Consider the following 8,193-nt stretch of genomic DNA (forward strand, 5'->3'; position numbering starts at 1 on the left):
TTTGGTGCGGCGCAAAGAAAGAAAACCGTGATGCATGAAGCGAGTTCCCTGTCCCCGTGTGTCTTGCGCTCCGGATCGAGATCGACGTCAGGGCCCGTGCATAAGTCCGATCTCTCGTTTCGAATGTCACAGTCCCCCGATGAGTCAGGGTCTGTATCCCGATGCCAACGATGCGAGTCAAGGGCGGAACAATCACTTTCCGAAACGTCTCTCCTGGGCGTGAATATTCAACCTCAGATTGCGCCGATACATGCATCTGCTCGGGCGCAAGCGCAAGGATTAATAATGATTATCATGATTGATGCTTGATTGCGATCTAGATTGAGTTGTAATTATTATTCGGTCTTTTTGGAAACACGCGCTCTCAAAGGCCGGAGCCCGCACACTGCGCTGGGCATGCAAAAATTGTCTTGGGACAGCATAAAGGAGTCATCTGACTGGTGAAAAATGATTCCATCGGTAAGCCTCTCTCCAAACATACACGGGCTCACCGAAAGCGGAAAAGACATCCACGTAATGTATCACCGAAGGCACAGTAAGCGACCGACTGAGCGGAATCTGAGGCAAGCAGCATCCTCGGGGAGAAAGCAGGACTCCTGCCAGGACGCGAGTCTGGCCGCCACAGAGCGGACGACTGATTTTCCGCTCGTTGACATTCGTTCTGCTGTTGACGTTGCTCAGCAGCGGGAATGTGACTGACCATCTGAAAACGGAGCAAGATACCGAAATCTGAGGTCGCCCAAGTCTACAGTGTTCGGTGGGCATACGCGATCCGAGAGCGCATCGTCTCGCGCTGAAAACGAGTTAATAAGCGAGGTGATGATAATAATTATTAGCTGCGTTTCTTCACGCCCCGTTGCTCGGGAGCTCACAACTACCTGGAGCGTTCAAGCATCCTCCCTCTCCGAACGAAGCAATCAGTAGCATGATGTGATTTGTCGCTCAATCGTTGCGTGATCGAATCGTATACAATGCAGGCGCAGACCGTCTCGACGCTAAAAACACGACTACGACTCGCTACGATCGGAAAACATGACTAGCGCTCACCGCGACTGCTGCGATACCAACGACGCCGTCGCATGCCCCGCATTGTCGAGTCTGTCGTCCCAAATCAAGGCCGTCCCTAGAGTTCCCGTGAAGCTCTCGGACGAATTCGCTCAAGTATTAGGCACACGGCACTCGGACGAAATGAAGAAACACGTCGATCGATAATATGAAGAATTCGCTGTCAATCTCGGCTTCCGGGAATTCTACGGAAATTCACAGCACCCGGTGGCCTTCGAACGTACCAATCCGACCTAACCATTCCGATGCAGGGTTTCTTGATCTCCGCAGATGCCCCAGTCCGCGGGAAACTCTCGCTGAATGAGAGGAAGAAAGGCGAGAAACTATCGGAGAAAAGGTGTGGTAGAAATGACCGATGACTGGATGGTGGATTGCTGTACGCCCACTGCGGCCACGTCGCGTCGCCGTTCCACTTCTCTGCGTAGTTTCCTCGGGAAGGAAAATACTGCTTGCGTTGCTCCTGCGCACCATCGTCCTGATACCGTCGGCCATTCGCTCGGAGGAATGAACACGCCTACGGGGAACGCACGGACAAAAAAGGTCACTCCATTGCCGTACAAAAAATGTCCCGAAGCTGCAGGCTGTGACTCGTTCCTGGTGAATATGCTGCTCATAAGGAGAAAGTCAATAGTCGAATTGATTGATCAGATTGTTAACAGTTCCGGCGAAGGTCTCGAACTCGAAGCTCTACCTGACGCGCACCCATTCATATTGAGAGTGAGAGTGCAGATTCGAAGTATCTCATCGGCATCGAATTCGAAGCCGGGCACCAGAGAGGGAAAACCGAGCCGATATCGGCCCTGCTCAGAACTCAGAACTCTGCTCGCCCACGCTCAGACTCAAGCTACAAGAAGGAGCTCTTCCAGAGCGTCGATCCGCCGTCTCTTCACGAACATCTAGATGTTAGACTCGAAGTGTCAATCTCCGGGCTCGCTATTCGGTCGCACCGCTTCGAGCATATCTCCAGTCTGTGGACGGAGAGAATCTTACAGCTACAGAAACGGTAGTCGATGGCGAAATCGATTAGTGATTCTCCTCGTCGTCGCCGTAGAAATCTGCTTTTCGCCAATGATGACTATAACTCTTTGTGAGAAAACGGGCGCACGCTGCCAGGACCGTCGATGCGGCGAGCAGAATAGAACTGAGCGTTTTCGGATACCAACCGACGAGGACGGCGAAGAGCCACCGACCAATGAAGCCTTCCACCCGGCGACTTCCCTCGCGACTCCGCAAGGATCCGTGTTCCTGCAGCAGGAGCAATATCATGTTGATAGGTCGATGTCTCTCGATGAGCGCCGGCCGCCATCTTATGGGAAGTTAATTTCGAGAGCAGTATTTCGAGTGTCCTCTAACCTATACGGTAGCGCGATCTTCGGTCGGGATGGCCGCCGCTCGAATTCCGACGACATGATATTCGACGACCGAGCCAATCTGTTCTAGGACAAGCGGGCACTCTTCGATCTTACCCTGCCACTTGTACCGGAATAAACCAAGCACTTATCAGATGCCGCTCCGTGCTTGAAGTATCCCTTGTTGGAGTTTGCAGTGTTTCGTTCTGGGCAGAGAGGTAACAGCGGCTGATATCGGTGCTGTTGAACGTTTAGACTTCGTGCTGTGGTCTCGACAACGATATCCTCACGGAGAGAGGGAGCCGTCGGGTCGCTCCGCGTTGTGACCAGACGGACGGCGAAGGAGCGAGCCTTCGGTCCGAGCATCAGGACACTATTGATCAAATTATACGGCTAGTTCGTCAGAAGCTCCGGGTCGTAGAAACTTTGTTATTGGCTGCAAGAGCTTTTATACTGCATACGCTATATAGAGGACCGGACTGTCTGACGGTATATATGTTTAGAGCTAGGATGTTTGGCTGTGCGTGAGTGTGAGTTATTTAATTCTGCGCCCACGGCAATAACAGACGGCCGGCCGAGAGTGCGCGCTAATGCGGTCATTACGATGTCTAGATTCAAGCTGTTCGCAGCGAACGGCTTCAACGGCAATTTGGGCCTCGCTCCGTAAGACTGCCGCGGCCGCCGCCGCTGCTGCTTTGCTTGCTCGATGCGAGCATTGCGGTTTTCCCGCCACTTCCCGACCGGTGTACTCGACATCGTCTGATAGTTCAGACCGAACTGTCGTTGAGGAGTCGATTTGCACACTCACTTTCACACCCATACGCCCGAGCGGGGAAACGACGATCGCTGGCGACACTTTCCAAAATAACCAGAAGAACAAGGCTCGGTGGAGAGGGGGAGGGGAAAGAAGAGCATTGCGGGGATTGGAAGAGATTGAGAGAGACAGAGAGGAATCGGCGACGCGGAAGATAGCGAAGGAACGCGTCCGCTGGCTCGCAAGCCGTCTTCAACGACGGCCGTCAAGTCAGATTGGGTTTCTAGTGTGTCTCCCGAATTCAGTTCCGGTCTCTGTTTCGGAAAAGTCCAACTGCCTCAAAGGATCGATTCATCTCAATTTAAAACGAGGAAGAGAGGCTGCGGCGCCAACTCCAGCTCAACCAGTCTCGCGATCTAACTCGAGAGTGTACTTGCTAGGGGCTAAAGTCTCGAGGCTCACATTAGAGAGCCCTTTAGTGGCCGGAGCCCAACTACGGTCATTGTGTGCAAGAATATCTAATTTCCTCTCCGAAACGATCCGATTTGCCAATGGACCTCAGGGCAATTCATCGTTCCGTTATCGATGAGGCAGTCAGCTCGCTGAGCCGACTAGCATCCGGAGGAGAGCTGGATGACCTCGTTAGAACTTGATTTCATCGTCTAAAACATATGCGCGACTTTGTAATTTTTCGCGAGTCGTGAGGGATGTGGATTCGGTCCCTGCTGCCGGAAAAATATTCCTTTCGGAAGCGCAGGTACTCGGCCTTGATCCTCCTGGGTACATCTGCTCTATGGATCCGTCCTCGGAAGCAATGTGAATAAGAGCACCCGGGACGTTAAACCTTGGCTGTGCGGTTCAGCCCGGAAAAGTTTAGGCTCATGGAGCGCGACACAGTTCGAGAAAAACTCAGGTTTTTGCAGTTTGTCTCAAATAATCAATGTTCAGGCTAACGAAATGGACGTCTATTCCCTCTTTGATCGAGGACGCAGAGCAGACCCGTATCCCACGTTTGGAAACTTGATAGCAAGTATGTCTTGAGCAAACTCCGCGCGTTGGACATAGAAGAAAGCTTGCACGCACGAATACCGACCGACAAGCTCTTCGATGACCGATTGCTGCCCGGTACTCTGTATCGACACGGATAATGCCTAAAAAGCTCCGAGAACAGATCCCTCCGTGGGGTGAGTACGCAAGCATGCCGAGGGGGCTCGCGGTCATGGTTATTTCAGGAAAACGAATTCCAACCGTCGACGATTTGCCCCGGATAATATCCTCATCCAGCGCAAAAAGCTTCCTCGTATGAGCTCCTTCATGTGAACGCTTCGTTTCAAGAAGCGTCACCTCATCCCTCCTTCCCGGTATTTTTCTTCCCGGAAAAGTCTCCGATTAGCCCGTTCCGGGGAGTTCGGGGATCCGGGAGGAACCTTCGAGGACGCGCCGTATTTGGAAAAGCGGCGCGTGGTCGGCCCACAAGGTCAATCTTATAGAGCACCAGCGTTGCCCCCTACTTCCGCTGCTGGATTGTTGGTGCACAATGCCCTCATCCTGCTTCCCTCTAGAACTCGAGAATATGAAGTCGAAATGTGTATTCCGTGGAGATTCTTCGCTCTGGTCGATCGACAAGGCCTGTTCCGCTGTCCCGGTTCCCCCCTATTTCCCATGTCGATTCGGGAGCTGTGATAAAATGAGCTGGGATAAAAAGGCGGGAATCTCCCTGAAGTCCACTTCCCTCCAGGAGTGGAAGGAGGGAAAAGATTCGAAGGTGCTTCCCGCATTCTGCATCGGTACCTCTCACCCAGAGCTCCGGTCCGGGGAGAACCTCGATAGTATTTGGTGACCGTCGAACTCATTCCCTGGAGTTGAACTTTCCCTAAGCTCAGATTGCCATCCAGATAAACTGGGGGATCCCGCGGGCTGAGTGTTCCGCGGAGGCCAACATTTTTCATGCACGGAGCATATTTCCGGCTTCGATCCCGATAGAAAGAGACTCGAAGTTTCTGTCGAAGACGTCGCGCACCCTTGCACCGACGGTCTCAACGACTGTTCGAGATCAGTCAAGAGCCAGCTCCCCGCTCACTCCCTGATCCCTGTCGTCTTCCTTCGGAAACTTTTTCCGAGAGGAAACAAAATTCGTATGACGAAGAACGATGACGCGACGAAACATATTTAAGCGTGTCCTCGTCATCAGCCACTCGAATGACAGCGTAGATACGCCGAGGAGATTCGGAAGATTCCCGATAAAAGAAGATAAATAGATGGATAGAAGGGATGGGTAGAACATCGATCTACATCCTCGCGGAAAAACGCGAAAATGTGGAAAGCCCACCCACATATTCAGTTGACCTCAATCGCACGACCACGCTCCTTCGCTGTTGTCCCAGGTACATGAGGCTTCCCTGCCGGGGCGAGGATCTCGATGCGGCGGAATTGCCCCGAGGACTACCGCAGGTCCATGCCTGAATTATCGGAAAACGCTCGTTTCGTGTGAGCTTGTTCTAGAGTGTTCTCGGAATCTTCCGAACTCGATCATTCTGACGCAAATCCACTAGGATCTTGCAAGGGCTTCACAACGTGCTCACAGCTTGCGCAACGTGTAAGGCGAAACTTGCAAGGGAGAAACATCGATCATCTATTTGTTTTTGTGTCAAAGCATCGCATAGTGAATGGATGCGCTAGCCGACTCGAGTTTATGGTAGATCTACAATTTATTTCTCCCTTTCAGTAGCGGAAAACACGAGCCTCCGTTATCAGCATCCATCACAAAACAAGGGGGAGCGGTAGAAAGGCAGAACAAGCCACCTGCAGAAAAGCACAACGGAATCCAAGTCCAGAATGGTGCGGATCCATTCTGAGATGAAGCAGGAGCCGGTGCTCGAAGGAAATCGCGCGAGCTCCGTTCCCTTCCCCTCGTGCATAGCTGGGCAACTAGAGGGTCTGGGAGGTTCGGCGTTGAAGAATAGCGGAGGATGTGGATAGCGAGAAGAGAAGATGAAATTGACCGCAGCTGTGACGTTGCTCGGCGAAAGCTCGCCGTTGTCCTTCCACGCGCTTCTTTTCCTCCAGCCAATTTGGAAGAGTCTTTGTGATTCAGGGCTCTTCCCTCAAAGGATTCATTCCTCTTTGTTGTAGTCGACATCGCTCGCGTGAATGCGGTCGTTGTCGTCGCTGCTGTTGCCATAGCAGAACCACCGGCCAGAGCTCTAAGAACAACAAGGCCCGCGGGAGATGCGCGTACTGCGGTCGCCTCGGATGACATTTCGATCGGGAGCGTCGGAATCTCCGAGCGTACATTCTCCGCGAAAATGAGGACGGGATTTCTGAGTGTGGCTGAAATGCTGTCATTCTTAGGCTCCACTACAGCTTCCGTAAGCATCCACCCCAAGTCGATGCAGCAGTGACGCCCGGATGCTTCTCAAAACATGCGCTCAGAGCGAGTGTCTGGGTCGGAGTCTGATCCGTTTGATCTCTCGGATACATTCCCCTAATTCTGATCCCCCTCTCCGGAGCCTGAGCGCTCTCGGCTTACTCGGGTTGCCCTAGATGCAAATCCAATAGCCAATCAGATTCCGTCATACCGTGAACTCGGGCGACACCGACGTGCCGCACGTTCGTTCTTCCTCGGATAATAATAGCTTTCGACTCCCAAGCAGAAAGCGAAAGGTCGATAACTGCGTCGAGAGGCTAAATCATCGTCTCTAGAAAATTGATTTCAAAACATCTCAAATGAATCGGTCAAGCGACGATCAATAAGAACCCTTCCGGACTCGCTCTCGAGCGCAGGTTCCCACACCTCATCCATCTGGATCCATAACGGACATCCGAAGTAAGACTCGGTAGCGAGAACAGACGAAAATCCACGCGCTGCTCGGAAACCGCTGCTCGTCCCACTGAATCAGGAGGTCCCTCCAGTGGGAATCAAGGCCCGTACTCGACGAGCGCGATAACGAGGGAGATTCCATCTAAATGGGATCCGAATTAAAGGAGAAGAGATTTATTGATTCCGAAAACTCTTTAGCTTGATCGAGACGGAATTCCACATGGAATGCACAATCGCTTCCAATGAAATCTCTCAGCGTTCTCCAGCTCAGTTTTCCGCGGAGCTTCCTGAAAACTGGATTTTTTTCCTGACAATTCCTGTCTTGAGATATGCGCGGCAGTCGATTCAATCAGGGTAAGACTCTCGTCTCTCGGTCTCCGGACGGAATTGAAATCTTGCTCTGACAAGGGTTCCAATGACGATCTATCTTACAAGAGATTCCACAAATCCCTGCCATATGATGAAGAGAGAGGAGCCGAAAAGAGATTTGGAGATTCCCGAGAGATCCCTCGAAACGGGCAGGAGATTCGCCGTTGTGCATAGAGTAGCGATCAGAACCCGGGAAGTCTACCAGAGACTGAAGCGCCGGAATATCAACTTGGTGTCGCGAATGTTCTCCCCCAGTTCTTTATATTGATATAATGTCCTCGAGGCGGCGGAGTTGAGCAGTGTTGAGAGTCTAGCGTTCCTGACCAGTACATCTTCCTGCGAACAGCTTATTGGGGGGAATCAGCAGAATTTCGCGAGGTTCGCTCGAAAAGAGCTCAGACCACTCGATTTACCGCTCAGCCTCTTCGCTCCGGCCCTGTATGAGCTCGGGGTGAGAGTGACACCCGTCTTGGCGCCGGACATACCTACGTATATTGACTTTGGCAGCTTCCTTAAACGAAGATCAAAGCTAGGATGATTCGCTTCAACGGATGCTTTTCCCCTCAGGTCAGAGAGATTCGGAAAACGGCTGGTTGCCTAGGGCCCGAGGTTGCTTCGCAAGCTACCTAGCGAACCGTGGCAAGCAAGGCTACGCGGACTGAACGACACGTCTCCTTTCCAATCGAAGCTGGCTGAGCTCGAGCCCGGCTTCACAGGCTCCCGAACAGCTCCAGTTCTCACTTCCTCCGCCTCGTCGAACTCTCCCCTCTCTAGATTCTCGAGCTCCTTCCTCACGTGCTTCCGGATCGTTGCTCGCTCTACAACTCGATCCCTCA

This window comes from Galendromus occidentalis, unplaced genomic scaffold (assembly GCF_000255335.2).
Source record: "Galendromus occidentalis unplaced genomic scaffold, Mocc_1.1 scf7180000077460, whole genome shotgun sequence".
NCBI lineage: Eukaryota > Metazoa > Arthropoda > Arachnida > Mesostigmata > Phytoseiidae > Galendromus > Galendromus occidentalis.